Genomic DNA, 25833 nt, shown 5'->3' with positions numbered 1-25833 from the left:
AGCTAAAAATGCAGAAAATAACCACTTGAAACCCCATGAGCTGCAACTACCAGCCCTTCATGCCCACTCCATCTCTCAAGCTAGGAAAAAGGATGGACTTTGCAACAGATTTGGCTATTTTGGAATGGGGGAGGATGAATTCAATGCTGGGGGCCCCTTCCATGAACTCAGTCTCCTTTTATACTGAGGACGCACCTCTGCTAACCACAGCTGTAGCAATATGGCTTAAGGAGACAGGTGGTCTCCAAACAGGTCCCAAGCTCTTCAGTGCCCCATAGGTCAAAGGCCTTTGACCTGAAACTCCATTCAGAAACTGGCAAGTGCAGATCACAGGGCACTGTGGTATCATTGAATAAGTGGGTTGCCACCATCTGCACCAGCTTTGTTTTCTAAGTGGATTTGAAGTGTAGAGCACTTTGTATTGGTCTCATGTTGGTGGGACAAAACATGGATCCCAGGAGCAGGTTCATTATCGGATGCTACATCTACATGGAGAGCAATGGATGCAATTCCCAGCTCGCATATACATACTCGCACCAGCACGATGAGAGCTAGTGCATTTAATAAAGAGTAGCCACAGTAGCATGGGAAGCAACAGGGGGCATGTTCTCGCCCTGGTATAACACCCATGGGTATGTAGTCAGCCTGGCTAAGCTCTGCTGCCACTCCCATGCTGCTGCGGCTACGCTATTGTTTATACTCTCACTAGTTCTCCTCGAGCTAGCACAGGTATGAATAAGTGAGCTGGGAATTACACCCCTACCTTGTGGTGAAGATGTAGCCTGAGAGGAAACAGCCATAGCCTTCTGCCCAGATATAGATGGCGGGAGGGCAAAAGCGGTCCCAGTTTTATGTATCGCCCTAGCCTTAGCCACACTGGGCTTTAGACATCTATACCCCAGTCTGTACCAAATGCTCGGTAAGCCACTGAAGAGCACTGGCTGGATCAGATGAGACCGACGTAGAATGGGGTGTCCCCAGCATACAGAAAGCACTGCACTCTCTCAGTACCTGCATGTACATATTCCAAGAGTGGGGTGCAAGATGAAACCCTACGGCACGATAGATGCTGGAGCTAGGGATGCTGCCACACCCCCTCACATGAAGTTGTTTCCATCATATACTGGGCATACAGTTTGGTTCAATGGCTCTCAGCACCCCCTCTATACAAATTGTTCCAGCACCCCTGTGTGGCTCACACACAAGAGATCCCCCAGAGCAGGAGAGTGAGTCCCCAAACTACTCACTGGGGTGTCTTAGAGAGCAGAAGGATCACAGCCACCAAAGAGCTGCCTGTTCCACTCCTGCAAGGGTTCACAGGCAAGTCAACAGCTCCTACGATCAACAGCACTGCAGATCTAACAATATTAACATAGACCCGTGACCTTCATCTGAGGTCATCTGAGGGGTCACACCAGGGAAGACAGACCTGCTTGTTAGGGATGGGATGAGGTGCCCTCCAGTCACAGTGATCTTTTGGCCCATCTGCTGCTATATGAAAAAACTAGAACGTAACAGTTACAGAGGTTCTTACACTGGAAAGTTGTTTTCACATTCCACGTTGTACATGAAAGGGAGTTTGGTCACGTGATTAGAGTCGGAGACTGTGAGCCTGGAGACTTTGGGGTCAACTGTGATACCTTGGATAAGTCACTTCATGCTGTGCCTCAGTCTACCCATCTGTAAAATTGTCACGAGAATATCTATGCTGCTAGGGTGCTTGTGGCTTGATGTTTGTAAAGCATTTTTGATTTCCTAAGATGAAAAATCCTGTATAGGTAATAACTTTACATATTGTAGAGGAACATTTTGTTTAAAAATGCCATGATGGCAGCAACACATGCCTCTGACACGTGCTACCGTTTGCATGGCTATGCTGAGACAAAAATTGTTAATTGCTCCTTGGGCGCTAGAGAGTGGTTGCAAAAGTGGGACTCAGATCTGGGTTTGTAATTTCAGACATCCCCAAAGGTCAAGAGAGGTTTAGATTCCAGGGTTTTGGACCCATTTCTAATGTGAGTGATGGGACCACCCACCTTCTATTAGTTTAAAAGAGAATTATTCATACTGGTGACATTGTTTTCCAATGGGACGAAAAAGGAAAGAATATCCCTTTATGTGTGTATGTCTCTAGCTATAATCAAATTAGATTTGGGGACAAGCAGATCAGCATTTTAAAATAATACCAGGCATGTTTTTTGGAAACCTTCTCCAGTAGTCCAGAACCTTTTTAAAAGTTTGAAGAGAAGGCTAACATTTTGGAATTACCATGCTTTCCTCTCAATTAGCCTGCTCGTCTCTGCTGCCATCATACAGTCTTTCTACTGCCATCCCTGTTTGGTCTGGGCTCATTCCAACAGCAATGGCACAAATCTTGTGCTTGCACAATCTAACCTATCTCAGGCTCTCCTACATTTCCAAGGGGCTTCGTCAGGGGCTTCAATAACATTTGTTCAGCTGCTCGAACATCATGTTATCCACATCAGGCTGTGTGAGAGTCTAGAAGAGAATGGGGACTTGGCAGCAATAGACTCAAGCTTGACTGAACCGGTGATTAACAAGGGCTTTTAACGTGTGTGTCAGTATCATTACATCATGCATGCAGCAGAAGATGAAAACACTTTAAGACGCTATTACCATAAGCTACACGAATGACCCAAAGCACCGTGGTAAATTGTAGTGCATTACATGATTGACATGGAATACCATAATATATTGTAATGAATCCGTAGTTTTCTAGGGTCATCATGGTTGTCACTCTGTTTCACACCATGCCCATTTGGATCTGTTCTGATAATAGGGACTACAAATTTACCCTTCTTGTAATCGCAACTGTAAAAAGTATGTGAAAGGTCCTCAGATGTCACAACAAATGTTGGTGGGAAAAGATACAAAGACAGACTGAATTAGTCCAACCAAAAAGGCCTCCTAATATAACGCCAGCACTGTGTTAAGTTCATGCCCGGTAAACTAGAAAAGTGTGGAACTGGAAAACAGTTAAATGAAATCAGTGTGTCGGAAACCAGGCCCAACTAGTGGACAAAATACTGATGGGAAGGGCTATTCCTTAAAGAGAACTTATACTCACTTTTTAAAGTTAAACTCGCAATTAGGGTAAATGTGTAGGCCCGATTATCACTACAGATCTCCATGCTGACAGTGCAGATAGAATTCAAATCTTCCTGCTCCATAAAGCCCCAACCACTTGAGCAGTTCTGATTCCATCCAGGAGAGGGCACGGTGGCTGTGCCTAGAGATCTCAGTAGTGATTCAGGCGGATTCACTAGGTGCAATGCAAACTCAGGCTCTGTGCTGCAAACACTTACACACATGCATAACTTTAAGCGTGTGACTTGTCCCGTTATCTTCCCGTGTGAATTGAGTTAAACACATGCCCGTTTGTGGGAGCAAGGTCACATGTGAAGACATGACCCATGCCCTAAGAATTCAGCACCTAATTTAAGACGGTACACAAAAAGAGAGTGTTGCAGACAAAAGGAGGACTGTGGAGGAGGAATCAGGGTAGAAGTACTGTAATACTGTCACATGATCACGTAACTAAATCATTTCAACAATTGTTTAAAAATATATGAATGAATCCTTGTGAGCAGTCCCCACCAGCCAGTTTATTACAATATTTTCAGCAGGGTAGAAATTGTGGATCACAACTCTTAAGGCACAAAAATAAAGAGTTGTTTCAGTTTTTTTCTAAACTTAGCTAAAAGGTTATCAGATGGGTAACAGGAGGCTGTGCCATTGGAGCACCCAGGAACCAAGGAGGTAGCGATGAGCCAAAGGGACAGATATGATTAGGGTCAGATAAATGCCCATGGCTTTCTGTTGCTTTTCAGACCACCAGGACTAGCAGATCTATCTAACCCAGGGATCTCAAACTCAAATCGCCAGGAGGGCCACATGAGGACTAGTACATTGGCCTGAGGGCCACACCACTGACACCCTCTCACCCTGGTGCCCCCAGACCCGCCCACACTCCTCCCCTTCCATGAGACCCCGCCCCTGCCCTACCTCCTCCCTCCCTTTCCCCAAAGTTCCCACCCCAACTCCGCCCCCTCATAGAATCATAGAATATTAGGGTTGGAAGGGACCTCAGGAGGTCATCTAGTCCAACCCCCTGCTCAAAGCAGGACCGATTCCCGACTAAATCATCCCAGCCAGGACTTTGTCAAGCCTGACCTTAAAAACTTCTAGGGAAGGAGATTCCACCACCTCCCTAGGTAACCACCTCCCTGCCCCTATTCCAACCTCTTCCCCAAATCCCCACCCCTGCTCCACCTCTTCTTTGCCTCCTCCCCCCTCCCTTCTGGAAAGCCCTAAGCGCCGCCAAACAACTGTTTGGCAGCAGGAAGCACCTGGAGGTAGGCAGAGGAGTGGGGATCCGGTGCACTGGGGATGGAGGGGCAGTGGGTGAGGGGAGCTTGGTGGCCTCAGGAAATAACTTGAGGGTGGGGAGGGGCCATGGGAACTTGGCGGGCCAAAGCAAATAACTCCACGGGCCGCGTGTTTGAGACCCCTGATCTAACCTGTAAATCCATTATTAATTTGTATTACTGTAGTGCTTAGCAACCCAAACCAAGATCAATGACCCATTGTGCTTGGCACTGCATAAACACATAGTAAGAGACAACTTACAATCTAAACAGATAGGACAGACAAATGGTGGGAGGAAAAAGAGAGGAACAGAGCGGTGAAGTGACTTACCCAAGGTCACACACCTGGTCAGCAGCAGAGCTTGGGACTGAACACAGGTCTCCTGACTCCCAGTCCAGTGCTGTATCTAATCTATTAAGGGTTTACACCCCTATGCTTATCACCATGGTATCCGCTGACGGTTCCCATACAACCTTTTTGAAATGTAAAGTGTTTCTTAATATTAGGAAGGATGTTTATCCAAGCTGATTTCTACATCAAGGCCTCTGCTGCACAACTGTATCTCTTCTGAATCAGATAGCCTGTCATCCCAGGCAATTTCAAAAGCAACCTTGCTTTACAGCCTCACTCAACATTTCTGCAATAACACCGGTAACCACTGGAATAATATGAACCACTTACTAATCAGTTTGGTAAGCAAGGATATCTGCTTTACACAGTGCAGAGGCAAATTAAGGAGGCTGTCATACTACTCAGAAATTGCCTGGTAGACAAAGGAAAAGAAAAAAAGAAACTAATGGTAAATAAATTGGCCCTTAGTGCTGGTTTTCATCCAGATGTATGCCGCTATAACATAGCTATCTCAGAAAGCCACCTATTATTTATTAATTCAGGATGACTCCAGAAACTGTGCCCTTGTTGCCAAGAAGGCTAACGGCATATTGGGCTGCATTAGTAGGAGCATTGCCAGCAGATCGAGGGAAGTGATTATTCCCCTCTATTTGGCACTGGTGAGGCCACATCTGGAGTATTGCATTCAGTTTTGGGCCCCCCACTACAGAAAGGATGTGGACAAATTGGAGAGAGTCCAGCGAAGGGCAACAAAAATGATTAGGGGGCTGGGTCATGTGACTTACGAGGAGAGGCTGAGGGAACTGGGCTTATTTAGTCTGCAGAAGAGAAGAGTGAGCGGGGATTTGATAGCAGCCTTCAACTACCTGAAAATGGGTTCCAAAGAGGATGGAGCTAGGCTGTTCTCAGTGGTGGCAGATGACAGAACAAGGATAAATTGTCTTAAATTGCAGTGGGGAAGGTCTAGGTTGGATATTAGGAAAAACTATTTCACTAGGAGGGTGGTGAAGCACTGGAATGGGTTACCTAGGGAGGTGGTGGAATCTCCATCCTCAGAGGTTTTTAAGGCCCAGCTTGACAAAGCCGTGGCTGGGATGATTTAGTTGGGGTTGGTCCTGCTTTGAGCAGGGGATGATCTCCTGAGGTCTCTTCCAACCCTAATCTTCTATGATTCTATGAAAGCAATTCCTCCATACATTCCTTTCCAATAACCTTCTAATCTCAAGTATCAGAGGGGTAGCCGTATTAGTCTGGATCTGTAAAAGCGGCAAAGAGTCCTGTGGCACCTTATAGACTAACAGACGTATTGGAGCGTAAGCTTTCATGGGTGAATACCCACTTCGTCGGGGGGTGAATACCCACTTCGCATCCGATGAAGTGGGTATTCACCCATGAAAGCTTATGCTCCAATACGTCTGTTAGTCTATAAGGTGCCACAGGACTCTTTGCCGCTTCTAATCTCAGTAAGTCATTGGCAGAAGTTGTGCTAGAAGAATACTCTGTCATAGATCATACTTTTCTCTGTTATAACTCAGAGATGAATTTACCTGTGTACACTTGGAAGAAATTATAGCATTTCAAAGCACACGCTTTTGTATCTGGACTTGTCAGCTGGCTGGTGGTGTGGCTAAAGTGCTCCAGCCTGCCATGCAGGCAGTGGAGGAGATACCAAGGGGCTTCAGGGAATATGAACATCTCAGAAGTGCTGAGTTTGGTTTGCTTTATTGGGCTTCTCATGTGCACCTGCTCTTCCATCACCCTCCTGGAAACAGATCTAAAGAGCAGATTTAGATGCACTGCTGAGCTTTGGATGCTGCAGGTAGTACAGCAAGTATCCTACACTAGATGCTGGAGAAAATAAAACCTTTCAGGAGTGGAGATATTAAAAGATTTCAATCCCTCTGCTTTACACCTTGAGATAGGAGAAAAATGTATTTATTTTATACTTAGTAATATCCCCCATTCTCATCCAAATGTTTCCTGGTGCAGAGCATTCTGGGGAAACCATCTTTGCTTGCATTTTGCTGATGCTCAACTAAAGGTAACACTTGTCCCACTTCCTCCCACTCAATTTCTCTTAACTGAAAAGAGTACTAATTGAAGCCTGTTTATTTATATATTCCCATTTAATAACCACATTCTGGATGTGCATGCCCTTTTCTCTCCTTGGAGTTGCAGACTAAAGGAATAAAGCTAAACATAATGGGAAATGACGCCGTGAAAGATGCTTTAAGCTCTTCAGGAATTATTTCTGATTAGGGTCTGAGCAGTGATTGTAATTGGAAAAGCAGCAAAGTTTAAAAAGTGTCTTATTTTTTCCCTTTAAAAACTGAGTGCACAAGGAAAGTGCCAGATTCCTGTCTCTGAAGCCAAAGTTACCTATCTCCCTGGACTGGACTGGTAAATTATGGTAGCAGCAATGCAAGTCTCTACCAGGACATTCTGCTTTAGGCCTGACCTGAGGCAGGGAGAGAATACCATTTTTTTTTTTGTGAGCCATTCAGTTTTTGGCTCCTCTGGTGATGGGGGCCAGTGGTGACTGGTGAGTCTTTCCAAACTATTGCCCCAGTCCTTGTATGTGTGAGTGGATGCCCGCACTCCTGCGTGCGAGCTTGCAGAACCAGGGCCTAAAGAGAGAGCTCATTTCACATAGGACCTTGAACAGTCATCAGACTGGGTCAACACTGTAGTGACCCAAAAAATGAAAGGATTTATATCCCATTATCACTTTAGTTATCCAGCCTTCTGCTGCCTGATTTCTCATGATCCAGTTAATGTTTGCTAAAATTGTGGTTTCGATGGAGCTAGTGACCGTAGTGAGCGCTGCATCAGCAGTATTTGTAAAATCAGGCCCTACATCTAACACAATTTAAACAAACAGCATTGTTAAATGACAACAGCTAAATTTAATCAAACATTTTTAGCTTCTGATCCCCATCTCCTAATATCCACTGTCTGCCTTTTTTGTCCTCCATAAAATTGTCTACCTGTCTCTTTTACTCAAAATTTGATGGGCTTATTGAGCAACTTATTCTGTATGTTTACTGCTCTTTGGACCAAATAATTCTTCATGAGCTCCTTGCTTACTCTATCACCTGTTTGTTTTAACCGTTGCTTTTTTTCAAATCCTTGTTCCATTTTATCCAACCCTTATAATTTATTTTTAATTAGGCTCGCTCAAAGTCTCTCTCTCCATCAGTGGGAATAAATTCAAAAGCGCAGTTCTCTACTGTGTAAGAAAATTGCGATTGTTGGGGAACCAGTTATGGCTGCCCAATTCTCAGCCTGGTCCAAGACACAAGATAGAGCAGCCTTAGGACTGCTCCACCCCCCACCAGTCAGGGACCAGGAGCCAGCTGGCGATCACTGGAGTACACTGCAGTCCTGCCATGTTGGAGCTGTGGGTAGGAAGGTACAAGAGCTGGTTTCAACAGCACGACATCGACCAAGGACTCCATGCTGGGGAATTCCCCAACAGGAGACTTGCAGGTACTTAGGTAGCACAAGGGGAGTGGGGGAGAGCTGAGAATTTGCCCCCAATTTCTTCAGCCTTTCCATTTAGCAAATATTTTTGAATCCTAGCAGTGTTCTGACTGGTCTTACATTACACCATCTCCAGAGAAACAACCTCCTTCCTACATTAACCAAAGCCGTCCATACAGCATATGCTAGGCCAAATGTACCCAGTGCCTTTGTAGACTAGTTACCTCACATCAACATCTTTTATCCCCTGTTGATGCATGCTAATATTCTGCTTGGTGCCCTCCTGCCCCCTCCACACCTCCCCCCCTACTGCTGGGCACTGCTAATGGCTTCAAGGATTTTTCAATCCTGAAGCACTTACATGAGAGGAAAGTGATCAGGAACAGTCAGCATGGATTCACCAAGGGAAGGTCATGCCTGACTAATCTAATCGCTTTCTATGCTGAGATTACTGGTTCTGTGGATGAAGGGAAAGCAGTGGATGTATTGTTTCTTGACTTTAGCAAAGCTTTTGACACAGTCTCCCACAGTATTCTTGTCAGCAAGTTAAAGAAGTATGGGCTGGATGAATGCACTATAAGGTGGGTAGAAAGTTGGCTAGATTGTCGGGCTCAACGGGTAGTGATCAATGGCTCCATGTCTAGTTGGCAGCCGGTGTCAAGTGGAGTGCCCCAGGGGTTGGTCCTGGGGCCGGTTTTGTTCAATATCTTCATAAATGATCTGGAGGATGGTGTGGATTGCACTCTCAGCAAATTTGCAGATGATACTAAACTGGGAGGAGTGGTAGATACACTGGAGGGCAGGGATAGGATACAGAGGGACCCAGACAAATTGGAGGATTGGGCCAAAAGAAATCTGATGAGGTTCAATAAGGATAAGTGCAGGGTCCTGCACTTAGGACGGAAGAACCCAATGCACAGCTACAGACTAGGGACCGAATGGCTAGGCAGCAGTTCTGCGGAAAAGGACCTAGGGGTGACAGTGGACGAGAAGCTGGATATGAGTCAGCAGTGTGCCCTTGTTGCCAAGAAGGCCAATGGCATTTTGGGATGTATAAGTAGGGGCATAGCGAGCAGATCGAGGGACGTGATCGTCCCCCTCTGTTCGACATTGGTGAGGCCTCATCTTGAGTACTGTGTCCAGTTTTGGGCCCCACACTACAGGAAGGACATGGATAAACTGGAGAGAGTCCAGCGAAGGGCAACAAAAATGATTAGGGGTCTGGAACACATGACTTATGGGGAGAGGCTGAGGGAACTGGGATTGTTTAGTCTGCAGAAGAGAAGAATGAGGGGGGATTTGATAGCTGCTTTCAACTACCTGAGAGGTGGTTCCAGAGAGGATGGTTCTAGACTATTCTCAGTGGTAGATGAGGACAGGACAAGGAGTAATGGTCTCAAGTTGCAGTGGGGGAGGTTTAGGTTGGATATTAGGAAAAACTTTTTCACTAGGAGGGTGGTGAAACACTGGAATGTGTTACCTAGGGAGGTGGTAGAATCTCCTTCCTTAGAAGTTTTTAAGGTCAGGCTTGACAAAGCCCTGACTGGGATGATTTAATTGGGGATTGGTCCTGCTTTGAGCAGGGGGTTGGACTAGATGACCTCCTGAGGTCCCTTCCAACCCTGATATTCTATGATTCAGCAACAGCCTCCAAATTCCTCCCCTCTTCAGGACTCTCTGTGGGCATCCCCATTGAATGAACGCCTTCCTCCTTTGATCCTCAACATATAACTTTATATTTATCTGAAGTCAACAAATGAAGAGCTAGAGACGATGCAGTTACCGAAAATGCTCTTCGACAGGTGCCTAGCAGAGGGCAGGATGCACACTTTAGTGTCAGACGTGCTGTCTGAGACATCTGACAGTTATAAATATCTGCCCTAATTAATCATTAGTAGCTCTTCATTAGTACTGTTAGTTATAAAGTTGACATGCAGTGGTTACCCTTCAAAATGAACTGGTTTCCTTAAATGACTGACTAATATTCCATCATCATTTCCTAGGTAAATATAGGAAATACTGATATGACATTATCTAATTGAGGCAAAAACTAGCTTGTGTTTAAGGGCAACTGCTATACAAGTACAAAGTACCTAATAGTAGAGACGGGCTCAAGCCTCAAAGTTCAAATTTGAATCCAAATTTCACCAAAGTTCACAGGGGCTCAGATGTGGGGATTTGATTAAGCGCTGTCATTAATAAGACAATAAAGTCCCTGCCCCAAGACCTTTGAAGCTAAAAGAACTCCATGCAAGCAATGGGTCTGGCCACCAGAAGGATTTGGGACAAAACTCCTTTTCAGTAAAATTCCATAGAGGTGTCAGGGTCTGCATATAAATCTAAGGAAATTGGCTTAAGCTTAAGTCAATCAGAAACAACTGAGGATCATAAGTAAGAGTTGGAGCAGTTTGTAGTTCTTGACTGAGTGGCTTTTACTTTCAGTTTATCTTTAACTGTTAATGTGAAACATTTTAAAGAAAAGTCTTTTTTCCCCTCTAAGCTGAAATTAGACCTAAAGTAAAATTTTCTGGATTCTAAAACTCCAATTTTTTTTTAAAAAGGAATTGTTGGCTAAATTTTTTTAAAATAGCCCTGTTCCTCCAAATAAAATGTGTGCCACCTACCGATGATTGTGGCAAGAGTTAAGCTGTGTTGGCATAAGAAGGTTACTTTTCAGTAGGAATGCTATTGTTTACCTTCTTTTTGTTCCATCTTATGCAATTCTGCTCTTCTGGATTTTGTCCCTGCCTAAAAGTACTGAAATACTGGAAGAGATTAGAGGCAGTGTTGGGTGGGTGGTTTGGTTGGTTAGCTGGCTGGCTGGCTTTTTTAAACCTGGTAGAAACACACACAAGAAAACCTGTTCTTGTAAGGTATCCAGTCCGATGATTAGATTAGAGAAGTCTGGATAATACTCATCCAAACCCAGCCTCTGAATTCATTTCCAGGTTTGGCCTTACTGCTTAATAAGTTGGAGATAGTTATTCAAAACGGCTCATAAATTTCAGCTCCGTTCACAGTTCTGAAAAAGAAATCAATAGTTACTGAGTGGAAAAGGAAGAAAAAATGGCTGACAATGGAATAGGGACGGGAAATATTTTCATGCTTTAAAGAAAAGGGGAAAAAATATGTTTTAAAGCACAGACTTGCCTGGTTCCTCCTTAGACAGCTTTTAAACAAAGGTGAGCTTTTTGATATTTGATGCCATAAAACCACGTGGCTGTGGAGGCAGACACGGGATTCTGATTCCTCAAGTTTCACTAGGGAGTTTTCATGCATGGGGTCTGATTCAGCACTGCTTTGCACCTTGTAGAGACACTTACACTTGTGCCGAATGAATGTAAAATGCTACCAAGTTGGACTGGCTGTGCTTTGCACAGGTTGTAAATGACTGAGCAAAGTGCAGGGCAGTATAGAATGAGGCCCACGGTCATTTTTGCAGCACCCTCTGTTGTCCAGTTCAAAGTTTTACATTTATTATCCCAGGTGGATCTAGACTTAAACTAGCAGCTTCAAAGACAAGCCTATGAATAATAAATAAATATAATTTTGGATTAAACTCCCATTGACTGGAATATACTAACAAAGCCTGAAGACAACATTTACCTTCTACAGAATCTTTCACATACCTTAAAATCAGTCTCTCTCGCTCTCTCTCTCAGACCGCTTTTAAGTTGATATTGGTCGTGAACTGTAACGGCAACTGCAGTGAAAAACACAATACTGTTTATGTATAAGGAGCTGGATCTCAACACTAAACTGGCTTTGTTATTTCTTTAGTGAGAGAAGGTTTCAGCTTGACTGGGATACAGCAATAAAAGACTTTGGTCCAGGTAATGGGGAGCTGTTTTGCGCCTGGCTGGCCGCAAAAGCCAGGACTCCCAGATTACAGTTTCTAATGGAAGAAAGATAACCTGACAAATGCATAAAGATAGGCGTTAATTGTGAATAATTTTCAGTTAAGAGTTGATTTGAAATCAATCCTTTGTGTAATAGGGATCCATTATAACCCATTCAACTTGTGATGCAAATTAATGTGTTTGAAACATGAATGTTATATGCATGGGTATATGGAAATCTAGTTAGAATAAATAATTTTAAACAGCAGACAGGGAAGTTAAGGTAGGATGTAAAACTAAAGATGTCCCAGTCAAATCTGCAAAAGATTATAATCAAACAATGAAAATAGTCCCCTGTAGTAACTAAACAAATATGAATGACAGAGGCATTAGGACTGTATTGCAGGGGCTTGCAAATCAGCAAGATCTTGAATAGTCAAGGGATTATGTGTTAAGCAATGACAGGACCCAATGAAATTGTCTTTGTGTTATAAACGTTCAACTGCAGAAAGTTACAGCTCATTCAGGATCTAATATCCATAATGCACTCCGACAGCAGTGAATTCACTCCACCTTCAAAACGTTTAAATGAAAAGCAGTGTTAAATGCTATCAGCATAGATGGGAGAGAAAACTGACACAATCACATCTAATGGCTTCACCAAAGAGGAGCCTATAAATCAAAAGAGTAGGGCCACAAATAGAACCCCAGGTTCTGCCTGTGCGGAGTGCATGTATGTGAGATTTCCTGCTTACTGAAAATAAATTAGACTTCTCCGGCAGGATATAAACAGAACCAATTAAATGCAGCACTGCTAAAATATCCAGTGACTCCAAATAATCTTAAAAAGTACCACCAACAATCGATGGAATCAAAAGCAACAGTGGTATCAGGCAGCATCAGGAAGAAAGGCAGGACAGTGTCACAGTTGATAAGAATTTCATTAATTACTCTGAGGAGTACTGTTCAAAGACTAAAGGCAGTACTGCAGCTCTTGCTAGATAGAGCTCAGAGATAAAGGGATCTCTTGATTTTACAGAAGGTTAGACAGTATGAAGATCTCTCCTGTAATGGCTAATGTGAACATTTTAAATACAAGCATCAATAATGGGATCATTAAATGGGGTCCTCTCTGGAGGAACTGAAAATAGCATTTTCTAGCCCAAAACTACTGACCAAAAATGAATACTTGGGGTCCGGTTACCTACTCTTAAAGGAGCTGAGATGTGTATCTGATAGAAGGTCAGACAGATTTAGCTGGACATGGCTGTACAAGGGTTGGTAAATCTAAAAGAATAATGAGTGTTTAGGTTCTTAACTACTTTATCTCATCTTAATGTTATTTACCTACTTCACAGAGTATTGGGAGCTCAAATAATCCTTGTAAAGGTCTTTCAGCACCTCATATATAATGTGGAATATAACTTCAATTTTCAATTGTTAAAAATCAGAAAAAGAATAACTCTGGCAAGCCCTGATGAATGTGTACAGCAACAGATTGACCTCTCGGATGTTTCTATGGTCCTTTTTGGGCCATGTTTTTAATAGTGAATTAACTTCCTAGTGAATAAGGGAACTGAACAGAGTGATGTTATATTATTTGCATATATTTTACTAAAGATTCCTTCACACCAGTTTAGAAATTAATATTGCAGTTGTTTTCCCTAATGCCTCACTTAACTTAATACCACAGGGCATGTTGCTCAGTAAAGCCAAGTGAAGAAAGAAATAACAGTGCAGTAGTAACATTAAAATGGAACAGTAAGGAATGGTTTGCAAGAGGCCAAGAGCATTACTCTAATCAGCTCTCCTCTGTGTGTAAAGCAGACATGGTTTTTGCTGGGGGTGGGGGTGAAGAGAAAACAAAAAAAACCTGGCTTGTGATTGCTTCTAACTGAAATATCCAGCATACTGTTTACTGAGCCTTTTAAACTTCCACCAGTGCAGGCACAAGGGATTACAGGAAATTAGTGTTGTTCAGTGGAATTCACACTGCAAGTCAGGGAAAACCTTGTGCAGCACACCATAATTCTGAGACTTCAGGTGTGTATGTGCCATGTCATTTTGGCTGCATCATTGTTCAAGCTGCAAGAACGGGCTTTGCTTCCAAATGGTTTGTATGACATTTCACTAGTAGCTTGAGTGTCATTCGTGCGTCTTTCTCTCTCTCTCTCTCCTCCCGCCCCCATCTCTCTAATATTTAATTTTTATATCTGTCAAGAAATGGCTGAGGTCGAAAGTCAGCATTGAGTGCATCATTTGTGCATTGTGTCTCCTTTCCTTGTCTGCCTCATGTGCCAGAAGAACTGAACTCTCATCCATTAAAAATCCATTTATTGTGTCCTGACTCCACTGAACTAACGTACAGGACATTTAATCAAACGGTACAGTTTAAAATAATTAAACTGTGCTAAGTGTATTAGTGCCCAGCAAACGTGACAGGATAAAGAACTTCATCATTTAAAAATCTTAAAGACCCCCCAGAGATTGTACTTACTGATACTTCAATATGTACTTTAAGGCCATGATTTTCAAAAGTGACTAGTGATTTGGGTGCCTCAATTTTGGGAGCCCAATAAGGAACACCTTAAAGGGGCCTGTTTTTCAGAGAAGGGGTCCTCAGCACTTTATGAGAATTGGGCACCTTCAAGTTAGACACCCAAAAACTGAGGCCCTAGTCACTTTTGAAAATCTTGGTCTAAATGGTTCCCAGTCACTGATCTTGGTATTTCAGGTTTCAAAGTAGCAGCCGTGTTAGTCTGTATCCGCAAAAAGAAAAGGAGGACTTGTGGCACCTTAGAGACTAACAAATTTATTTGAGCATAAGCTTTCATGAGCTACAGCTCACTTCATAGGATGAATTCAGTAGAAAATACAGTGGGGAGATTTATATACACAGAGAACATGAAACAATGGGTGTTACCATACACACTGTAACGAGAGAGATCAGGTAAGGTGAGCTATTACCAGTAGGAGAGTGGGGCTGGGGAACCTTTTGTAGTGATCATCAAGGTGGGCCATTTCCAGCAGTTGGCAAGAACGTCTGAGGAACAGCGGGGGGGGAATAAACATGGGGAAATAGTTTTACTTTGTGTAATGACCCATCTACTCCCATTCTTTATTCAAGCCTAAGTTAATTGTATCCAGTTTGCAAATTAATTCCAATTCAGCAGTCTCTCGTTGGAGTCTGGTTTTGAAGTTTTTTTGTTGAAGAATTGCAACTTTTAGTCCTTTGTCTGTATTTTCCACTGAATGCATCCGATGAAGTGAGCTGTAGCTCACGAAAGCTTATGCTCAAATAAATTTGTTAGTCTCTACGGTGCCACAAGTACTCCTTTTCTTGGTATTACAGGGAATTATGACTGGTATTCTACGTCCCTCCTTATCCCCTAAAACTAGAAATGGGCCTCTATTGGACCCTACTATGCCCACTTCACAATGATTTAGTTGTGTGCTAGAGCTGCCATCCACAGTCACAAGATGAGGTTTTAAGTGACCAGCTAGAGTATACACAATTCAACAGGAGATAGCAATAGTAGACTGATTATAACCCAAAGTCACTGGAGATATGCCTGCTTAGTTACTTTGGACCATGGTGTTGACTCTGATATAAGGTGATATAAATGCCCCACAAGGGACCACAGCTTTAAACAGTGAATTGTTCAGCTGACAGCATCCTTTATTGCCCTTATGCAACCACAAAATAGGGTCAAAGGACTAGTTAAATATATTTACTGTCTAGGTGGGGGTTTCCATAATATTGATGCCATACTCAAGTCGGAGAGGATGGTAGTTCCCAGATGGATTACAGAATTGAATTGTTCTAACTTACATTGCTCTAATGCAGGTGGGCATACGGAACAGGGTTTCTGCAAATCAAACCAGAGCTCGGGAAAACACCCGCTTTTACCAACCAGCAGAACTGATCACATGGGCAACAGCTGGAATTCACAGGGGCTCCTTGTTCAGTTAATTTTCAGATGCCATTATGTTGCATTTTCCCCTGAGCAAAGCAGCAGTAAAAACAGGCTGCTAAATATAACTTCACTATTTCCCCTACCGCTCTACCTCCTTGCCCACTTTACATTTGCCAAAGAGGCAAACAGGGACCGAGAAAAGAACAGCAAAATGTTTAAAGAGATTTCTGCAAGCCTATTGGGTTGTGCATGTGATATTTGTATTGGTTTGCATTCCTCATTTTAATGCATTATAAAATGTGCTGGGGCTCTCATTATAGCTTGCTTCTCTGCAAGACATGTCTGAGTATGTGAGGAGCAACTTCAGCAAGATGGGAAAGAGGGATTACCAGAGTAATAAGTATTCATTATTTATAGGATACCCTACTAAATAGGGTTCTAAAGCTCACACAACATAGAAGTAATGCAAATATGCTACTACTGCCCTTGATTTAAAAAGTTACATGTTCACTTTCCTTTTTGGTATTTATTGTTGGCATTGAATATGTAAGGATTCTTAAATGATTCTTTTTGGAATCTGCTTATCTTTCATGTATATAAATGAGAGGTGTCTAATCAGTGTGCATACAGGACAATGTCTGATGATTTTCCTGGGTCCCATGCTGCAGGTCAGGCCAGGACACGTATTCCTGTCTGGTCCCACTTCTGGAGAGGAAATCACGGTTTGGCCCATGAATTGCAGAGGTTATGATATAACGCAATGACTCCAAAAGACTGAGTCCTCTGTTGGCTGTTTGATTTGCTTCTGCTTGAGGCCAGCCCTGGAGAAAGGAGGTGAATGAGAGTTAATAAACTGCCTGGGCTTACCTTGGCTGGCTTGCCAGAAGAGTCAAAGACGAAAGATCATTCATCATTTCAAGTGAAATATTGTTGAATGACCGAAATCTTAAAGAAAGGTCAAAGAAGGCATATTTTGCTTTTCAAAATCAAGACCAGAGATGTTTGCATCTGAGTTGTATTTTTATCTGAATCACCCAATTTCAGGGCATAGGGAAAGGGGTTCAAATAAAAGCTTCTGTCCCATCCTTAGGCAAGGGATCCAGGTTCCATTTTGTTCTTTCCAGCAAAGTTTGAGCTGGTTCAGATAGAAAGACCCATCTTTGGCCTTTAGATCTGGATCCAGAATTTTGATTCCTGGGAACACACCTATAATTTTAATTGCAAATCTTGTTTTATTTCACCATCTAGCTTTGTTTTAAAGAACTCTTTAATTTAAATTGCATCCTTTTCCCGTTTTCTTTGACAAAATTACTAATATGCAGTTTGGCAACTGCTTCATGAACAATATAGCATCTGACAGTCCACACCTGATGGTAATTGGATATGCTTAAAATATTTTGCTGATGCATAAAACATCAATACAGTAATAGTAGCAATGGGACGGCTAAGCTTAGAGAAATTATTACTGTACTCCTGTACTGTTCTCCTACAGCTAAAAGATAATGACATATTACAGTAGTTCTATAATAAAAATACAGCTGTAGTATTTCTTGTCTGAGAACCTCAAATTGCAGTACAAACATTAACTTAAATTTTCCCAGTAACTGGGAGTTGTGTATTATATCCATGGTACAGATTGGTAAACTGAGGAACAGAGAGGTTGTAATTTATCCAAGGTAGATGGAGTGTATTACAGAGCCCAGAAGTTCTGCTTTGCAGTTTCCTCTCTTGCCAGTGGGCAATAATACATAATGTCTTGACGTTACCGGAGAGCACTGACTATATCCTGTATCTACCTAGCGCTAGTCACTATAATATCTAAATGCCAAATGCAGGAGATTTGAAGCTTTGATGTTGACGTGGTTAAGACGATGTTTGCACCACCTTTGTGGATTCTAGATTCAGATGATGTTTGTGTACCACCACCTATACTGAGGAAAAGCTAGTACAAATATATGAGACTTGTATTGAGCTCTGCAGGGCTCACTGAAATGAGCTCATCCCAACTTTTCTGCTGCAGAGGCTTCACTAGCCAGGTGTCCTGTACCAACAATGCAGTGTCTCTTGTTCCCATGAGCATCATTCTAGGTACTAACGTCTATATCATACTTGTTGATCACAATATTCTAGGGGTGAGACTTCGGGAGAAGTACTTTAATTCTTTCCTCTTTGCATGATGATATTGTTGTTGCACTTAACATATTGGCTTAAGTGTAACATTGTTTGAGAGGGTATTAATATGTGCGTGGGATTAAAAATAGTATCAGCCTATGAATGACTTGTATTTTGGGAAATATCTGTTCCTTCCAACTACAAGGTTTCAATCCTGTGCAGTATTCCCACTATTTGTGAGATGCTTAGTTAAAGCTTAGCTGCTGTTTAGATCTAAAAATAAGACATGGGTTAATGAAATGCTTAAGAAATGCCTTACTCAACATTTATTAAGCATTGACTTCAGCTGCTTAGAGGAAACATAAATGACTCTCTGAGAGCTAAGGACAGCTTGATAAAAGTCAAGCAACTAGCTAACTGCTTGCTAACAGCATGAGAAATGTTAAATAAGCAGTTTGGCTTGGCATGGGATTGTAGTCAAGCCCTAGACTACTGAGAACTTAGAATATGAGAACCCAGAACTGTGAATTGGTCCTGGGTAGCCAGTGTAGGGGGGGCCGAGCACCAGTGTGATACGGTCACATCTGCCTGTTCTGCAGTCTGGACTAGCTACAATTTCTGTGCCTTTCCCACTGTCTTCCCCAGGTGATGAGCACTGCAGTAACACATCCTTGAAGTAACAAAGGCATTGATGACTGTAGCCTGGTTTTAATCTCAAGAGCTGTTTCAGATGTTTTCTTGCGAGTTGTAGGTGAAAGCAGGCTTAATGTCAAATTAAGTTTTTCTCCTAGGAGCTCAAAACAGCAGGGAAATCCACTCAACACTCTTTATGCTAATGAAAGATGAGGTCTATAAACACAATTATGGACTAAATCATCCAGTGCTGACATGAATTTCTGAGGGTGAATAGCCTTTTGCTCCAATACATCGTGAAAATTCCTTTTCTTTTTGCCCCCCTGGTTTCATAATTAGCAGCGATTTAAAGGAGCAGTGAAGGTAGTCTATGAATGTTAATAAAATTAAATGAAAAGAAAAGAGACATTAAATGCAATTATATGTGATTGAATTGATGGGGTTAATATTTTTTAGAATATAGAGTTAGCTATTTTTATTCTAAGTAAAGGTGTAATATAATTATAAGTAACTCAGTAGATGGACTCAGTTGCTTAAATAATGAAAATTAATTTCCAGGATCATGCTGAGGTTGTGGGATAGTTATTTTTTTTTACTCTGTACGTGAAGAAGTAGAATGTTTGTGCGACTCACACGGACACACACACATGAAATGACCAAATCCTGTCCACCTTACTGATGTGAATAACGTTGCTGACTGACCTTCAAGGGGGCTATTTGCATATGGAAGACAAGCCCATAAGCCTTCTACAAACCGCCTAAACTAAAATATTGTTTAAGGAATTTGGGAAATGAACAGTATAAAACAGTGCTGCAATCAATAATAATAATACCTAGCTCTTGAATAGTGCACCAAGCATTTCACAATCCATAATGTATTTATCCTCACAACAGCCCTGTGAACTAAGGATATATTACAGTCCCCGTTTTATAGATGACTTGAGGCCCAGAGAGGCTAACTGATTTGCCCATACAAGATTTGTTCATGCAGGAAGGCTGTAGTGGAATCAGGAATTGACCCTGCATCTCCTATGTCCTAGACCAGTGCACTAATCACTAGACCGTGCTTCCACAAAATGATAATAGCAGCACATCTCATCCACAGATTTCAAGGCACTCTACAAAGGCATATGAGTATTATTTCTAGTTTATAGATGGGGAAACTGAGGCATGCAGTGTCTTGCCAGAGAGCCTTCAGCAGAGTGAAACTTATGCTTCAGAGTATTCCCTTAAAAGTTTTGAAGAGTGCAAACCTAATATGCAAAGCTAACATGATCATTCTCATGTTTGTAAGGAATAAAATAGACAAGAGTGCAAAAGGAAACATATATGTTAATGGTATATTTTTTTGTCTTCATGGCAACAATCTTATGGAAAAGCCCTATAGAATGTAATGAGGAATGTATAGGATTCTACTGAAATTTGTCTAAAAATCTATTGAATTTTAGAGATACCAGGTATGTTTACAAGCAAAGAAAAACCTGTAACTAGCCTGTGCCAGCTGACTCGGGCTCAGGTTGTGGGACTTCCAGTTTTGGGTTGTGAGGTGGGAGGTCCCAGAGCTCGGGCTCCAGCTTGAAAGTCACCAAAGTGCTATGTAGTTTATAAAACTTAGGGTATGTCTACACTGCAGTCGGAGGTGTGATTGCAGCTCAGGTAGACATATGCAAGCTAGCTTTGGTCTAGCGAACACGAGTATTAATAGCAGTGAGGAAGTAGCAGCATGGGCTTCAGTGTGCGCTAGCCACTCAAGTAACTACCCAGGGTCCTGGGTGGGTTTCTACAGCCCATGCTGAAGCCCCTACACATGTCGCAATCACATCTCTGATTGCAGTGCAGACATACCCTTAATTACAGGGGCCCGAATTTTCAGCAGCTGTAAATCGGGTGAATGCTGATTTATATCAGCTGAGAGTCAGGCCTGGGGTCTGAGTTAAGGGAGATGACTGGTCCTACAAAAGATATTAGCCAGTCCTTTGTCTCTTCTGCAAGCAGTTTGTCATGGCAGGACACTCCAACCCAGTGCACACAGAGTTAGGCTCTATGGGTAAAATCCTGTCCTCGCTGAAGCTGATGGAAAAACTGCTGATTTCAATTGGGCAGGATTTTATCATATGATTTTGTTTTAACTATTACTTTATTTTTACATTGTTCCTTGAAAGTGTGTCTTTTTAGCACTTAAAAGTAATTGGGTTATGTGCTTCATACAGTAGAATGGCAGCTGTGGTCTATGTTTCCCTCCTTCCCTAGCATTAGTGTTTCCTGTCACTCAAAGCACAGATTATCAAGTATTAGCAGAAGAAAAAAAGAAAACCTAGAATTTCCCTGCCAGAGACTCCTTTGCTTAGAAATTCAAAAATAGTCCAAATTTACTTGTAAGTCCACATATGACTATGCAGTAGCCCATTGCTCTGTTAACTTCTGTTTTCAGGACAAGTGCGTAATGGTATTTGAATATGACTAAATACTCTCATTAATGAAACAATCTACATTCCTATAGTGCAAGAGCAAAAGATAATCTCTGTGTTAAGCACTTTCCTTCGCAATCCCTGGAGAGTCAGAATTCTGAAAACAAATATTGTATTTACCATAATCCATGAATGGAAAGAACATTTGCTATTTTATAATTTATCCTTGTAAAGTAGAGTTCCTTTTGGCATTCTGTAATTGTATGGTGTGTACACATTTTTTTATATTGTCTGTAATTTGAGGTAATTGAGATGATAACAGATAGACCAATAATGGCTTTAAAATTTTTGGCCAAAGCAGGAGTCAATAAATGCAACACATAATTAGAGCTGGGCAAATAGTTCATAATGAATAACTTATTCTGTGAATGTTGCTTCTAATTGACCAGACCACAATTTTCTCAAAATTGTTGCTGAATAATATCTGCGACTAATTTTTGGATAATCATGAAAAATCATAGAGCAGGTCCTTAAGGAATCAAATCTGAAGCACTTAGAGGAGAGGAAAGTGATCAGGAACAGTCAGCATGGATTCACCAAGGGCAAGTCATGCCTGACTAATCTAATTGCCTTCTATGCCGAGATAACTGGCTCTGTGGATGAGGGGAAAGCAGTGGATGTGGTGTTCCTTGACTTTAGCAAAGCTTTTGACACAGTCTCCCACAATATTCTTGCCAGCAAGTTAAAGAAGTATGGGCTGGATGAGTGGACTATCAGGTGGATAGAAAGCTAGCTAGATTGTCGGGCTCAATGGGTAGTGATCAATGGCTCCATGTCTATGTCTCTAGCCGGTATCAAGTGGAGTGCCCCAAGGGTCAGTCCTGGGGCCGGTTTTGTTCAATATCTTCATTAATGACGTGGAGGATGGCGTGGATTGCACCTTCAGCAAGTTTGCAGATGACACTAAACTGGGAGGAGAGGTAGATGTGCTGGAGGGTACGGATAGGATACAGAGGGCCCTAGACAAATTAGAGGATTGGACCAAAAGATATCTGACGATGTTCAACAAGAACAAGTGCAGAGTCCTGCACTTAGGGCGGAAGAATCCCATGCACCACTACAGACTAGGGACCGAATGGCTAGGCAGCAGTTCTGCAGAAAAGGACGTAGGGGTTACAGTGGATGAGAAGCTGGATATGAGTCAACAGTGTGCCCTTGTTGCCAAGAAGGCCAATGGCATTTTGGGCTGTATAAGTAGGGGCATTGCCAGCAGATTGAGGGATGTGATCGTTCCCTTCTATTCAACATTGGTGAGGCCTCATCTGGAGTACTGTGTCCAGTTTTGGGCCCCACACTAGAAGAAGGATGTAGAAAAATTGGAAAACGTCCAGCGGAGGGCAACAAAAATGATTAGGGGACTGGAACGCATGACTTATGAGGAAAAGCTGAGGGAACTGGGATTGTTTAGTCTGCAGAAGAGAAGAATGAGGGGGGATTTGATAGCTGCTTTCAACTACCTGAAAGGGGGTTCCAAAGAGGATGGATCTAGACTGTTCTCAGTGGTAGCAGATGACAGAACGTGAAGTAATGGTCTCAAGTTGCAGTGGGGAAGGTTTAGGTTGGATATTAGGAAAAACTTTTTCACTAGGAGGGTGGTGAAGCACTGGAATGGGTTACCTAGGGAGGTGGTGGAATCTCCTTCCTTTTGAGGTTTTTAAGGTCAGGCTTGACAAAGCCCTAGCTGGGATGATTTAGTTGGGGATTGGTCCTGCTTTGAGCAGAATGTTGGACTCAATGACCTCCTGAGGTCCCTTCCAACCCTGATATTCTATGATTCTGTGACAGTAACTTGTTCATGAGCAGTTCATTGTATGTAGTCTGTATTCAGCTGGTCTGGATTTACAGCCTGGAGTATAACACTTAAAATCAGAATTCTGGTGCAAATACTCATGACTAATTAAAAAGCCACTTTGCATGAATTTCATGTAATGTGTGTATAAAATTCTCTCGTTTCCATGAACACTTCTGCCAGTAAAGTGAGTTGCTAGAATAGTAATGGAAAAGAAACACAAAAGGGGTACAAACACAATATGTTTAAAATTTGGAATGAATATTAACAGAATTTTTTGCAGTATTCGCCCAACTCTACCCAAACTAGATAACACTGAAGGGAACAGAGTGAAGATGGGAGAGACAAGTGGGTCTGAGTCTTCATTGTATTGTGCTTTGCAAAGTCAGTATAAAACACTACTGGTTGGCATGCATGTAAGGGCATGATCCAAAGTCCATTTAAATCAATGAAAGTCTTCCCATTAATTTAAATAGGCTTTGAATCTGGGCCTATCACGACACAAAGTGCAAGGCAGTGGAGAATCAGGCCCAAACTGGAAGCTAGTCTGAATATAGGATCCAGTTGAACGCTACTAACTTCCTTCTCTCTTCCAAAATACAAGAAAATGGGAATGTAAACATTTAGCTGTTGCTAGTTTGAGTCAGATAAAAGCTCAGGTAGCAGCTAAACAACTGTTGGGCACTGGAGGAAAAGGGGTGGCGTGTGTGTTGATTCTCTTTAGACTACAGCAAGAGAAGAACTAGTAAATGTACTGCAGGGAACAATTCTACAATGGCCAAGGGAAGGATTGGATGATAATAGGTCTTTTCCATTTCTAACTTCTTTTCTCCCTGTGCTGTAGGGCTGTACCACAGGAGCTAGAGACAGATGGTAGCTGTATGAGATCAGGGATAAAGGATGCTGAAGGGAAATAACCAAAAATAGGAAAGAGAAATAGATTTGCAGCATAGAATGTGTGTGGAACAGTCACCGCTCAAATCGGGAATGGATTGTTGGGAATCATACAGACGAAAGCCATTTTTAAAAAGAACATATTGAGTAGCTTTAAATTGTTAAGCAAATCACATTTTCTCCAAAAAAGCTTTTACATTCTATTTAGCATCCCCATATGTACTGGCCCTATCATTTTCTTTCTCCTATGAAAAAAAAAATATATATATAAAAATTAGGAAGCTCCCTCTCACTTCTCCTCCATCCTTTTCATTAGCTGAAAGTCCCCAACATGCAATGGCATAGAACAGACTTTGTGTGATTGTGCAAGATGGAGAAATGAGGCTTTTCCAATAAAATGTATTCTGAAGTATCCTTTGAATACTTCCACTCCTGAGTTATTTTACGAACATGAGTATTCCATTGAACTTAGTAAGACTGCTCACAAACATAAAATCACGCATGTTTAATGTAGGACTGGGGCCTAAGTGGCTTGGGCTGTCTGGTAGCACTGTATGTACCGAAGGTATGCAGTGTAGTTGTAGCCGTCTTGGTGCCAGGATATTAGAGACACAAGGTGGGTGAGGGAGGTATTGGTTTGTCTCTCTCACCAACAGAAGTTGGTCCAATAAAAGATATTACCTCACCCACCTTTGGTTTAAGGTGTGTGATTATTTCATCCTTTAGTGGCTCGCCAGGTATAGAATGTAAGAGCCTACCATTATCATCAATATTTTTTTTATTATGTTCAAATATTTTTAAGAAGGGTCTATTTTGAATCTTGTGAAATAGAAAAACACTTCAAAAAGATTGTTAATGTATATTCTTATTTTTTGGTCTAATTCTAGTAATATATTGCAATCTATTTCAGTCCGGATCCCAGACCACTTAAAAAACTATATAATAGGATCTTCTTCACCTACCATTGAAAGGCAGCCACCACTGATAGTTGTATAAATGTGCTGCACAACAATACCGAATAATTTTAGAAGAGCTAAAAAGAACAATGTAGCAATCTGAAACTTCAGTGGAAATTTAAGGAGGCAGAATATAATTACCCACATTTAGATTTAGCCAAGACACTGGAAATAATATCCTTTCTTTTATAAGTGTCATGGAATTTTAATGACAAGCGTACCAGACCTCAGTTTTACATTTGAACCAAATGACATCACCTTCCACTTCACAGTGGATCCCTATACCATGCAGGGACATTGGCACAGTATAAAGATGGAAAGTGCTACCTATTAAATCAATGGGGTCTCCACTGAGTATTTAGCATCCACTGAGCATCATCAACTGAACTTTAACATTTTTGAATCACATTTTCTACCTGTTTCAGAGTAACAGCCGTGTTAGTCTGTATTCGCCAAAAGAAAAGGAGTACTTGTGGCACCTTAGAGACTAACCAATTTATTTGAGCATAAGCTTTCTTGAGCTACAGCTCACTTCATCGGATGTATTCACCTGGTTGGTGAGAGGGCTGCGTTCATTCAGAGCAGCTTCAACGTCTGGAGCTCATTTATTCCAAAAGGAATACTATCTCACTTAAATCAGATCCCTGTTTGTCTCTTTCTGCTCTTACAGTATTTGCCTTGCACTGATTCCCCTTGCTAATTGCGATCCATCCAGCAATTTATATGAAAAGCCATTTCTGTTGCATGCTTTAATGCTTTTAAGTCACCTTGGCTTTGCTGACTCATTGGTCAACCTTGAAAATCATAACAGTGCAAACACAGCAATGTCACCAGAGGACTAGTAGGTTCTGTAGGAGCTCCTAGTACTAATTGGTGTCTTTTTTTTTAAAAGTTGAAAGAGCTATTGTGTTTAAGACCATGAGATTTAAAATTAGTAGTAGTTAAAAGCCAAGACTCCTTCCTTTATATTTTTTAAACATGAAGAGCCCCAGGAGCCTCTGT

The 25833-nt window shown here is 41.9% G+C and overlaps 1 protein-coding gene across 24 annotated transcripts in view; it reads left to right on the top strand.

Moving 5' to 3' along the window:
- CELF2 (CUGBP Elav-like family member 2) overlaps positions 1-25833 on the top strand; it is a 713224-nt gene that overhangs the window by 510741 nt on the left and 176650 nt on the right. The gene's annotated exons all lie outside the window — the stretch shown is intronic.

This window comes from Lepidochelys kempii, chromosome 1 (genome assembly GCF_965140265.1).
Source record: "Lepidochelys kempii isolate rLepKem1 chromosome 1, rLepKem1.hap2, whole genome shotgun sequence".
Lineage (NCBI taxonomy): Eukaryota > Metazoa > Chordata > Testudines > Cheloniidae > Lepidochelys > Lepidochelys kempii.
Note: the sequence above shows the minus strand (reverse complement) of the source record. Positions and strands in the feature narration are given on the sequence as shown.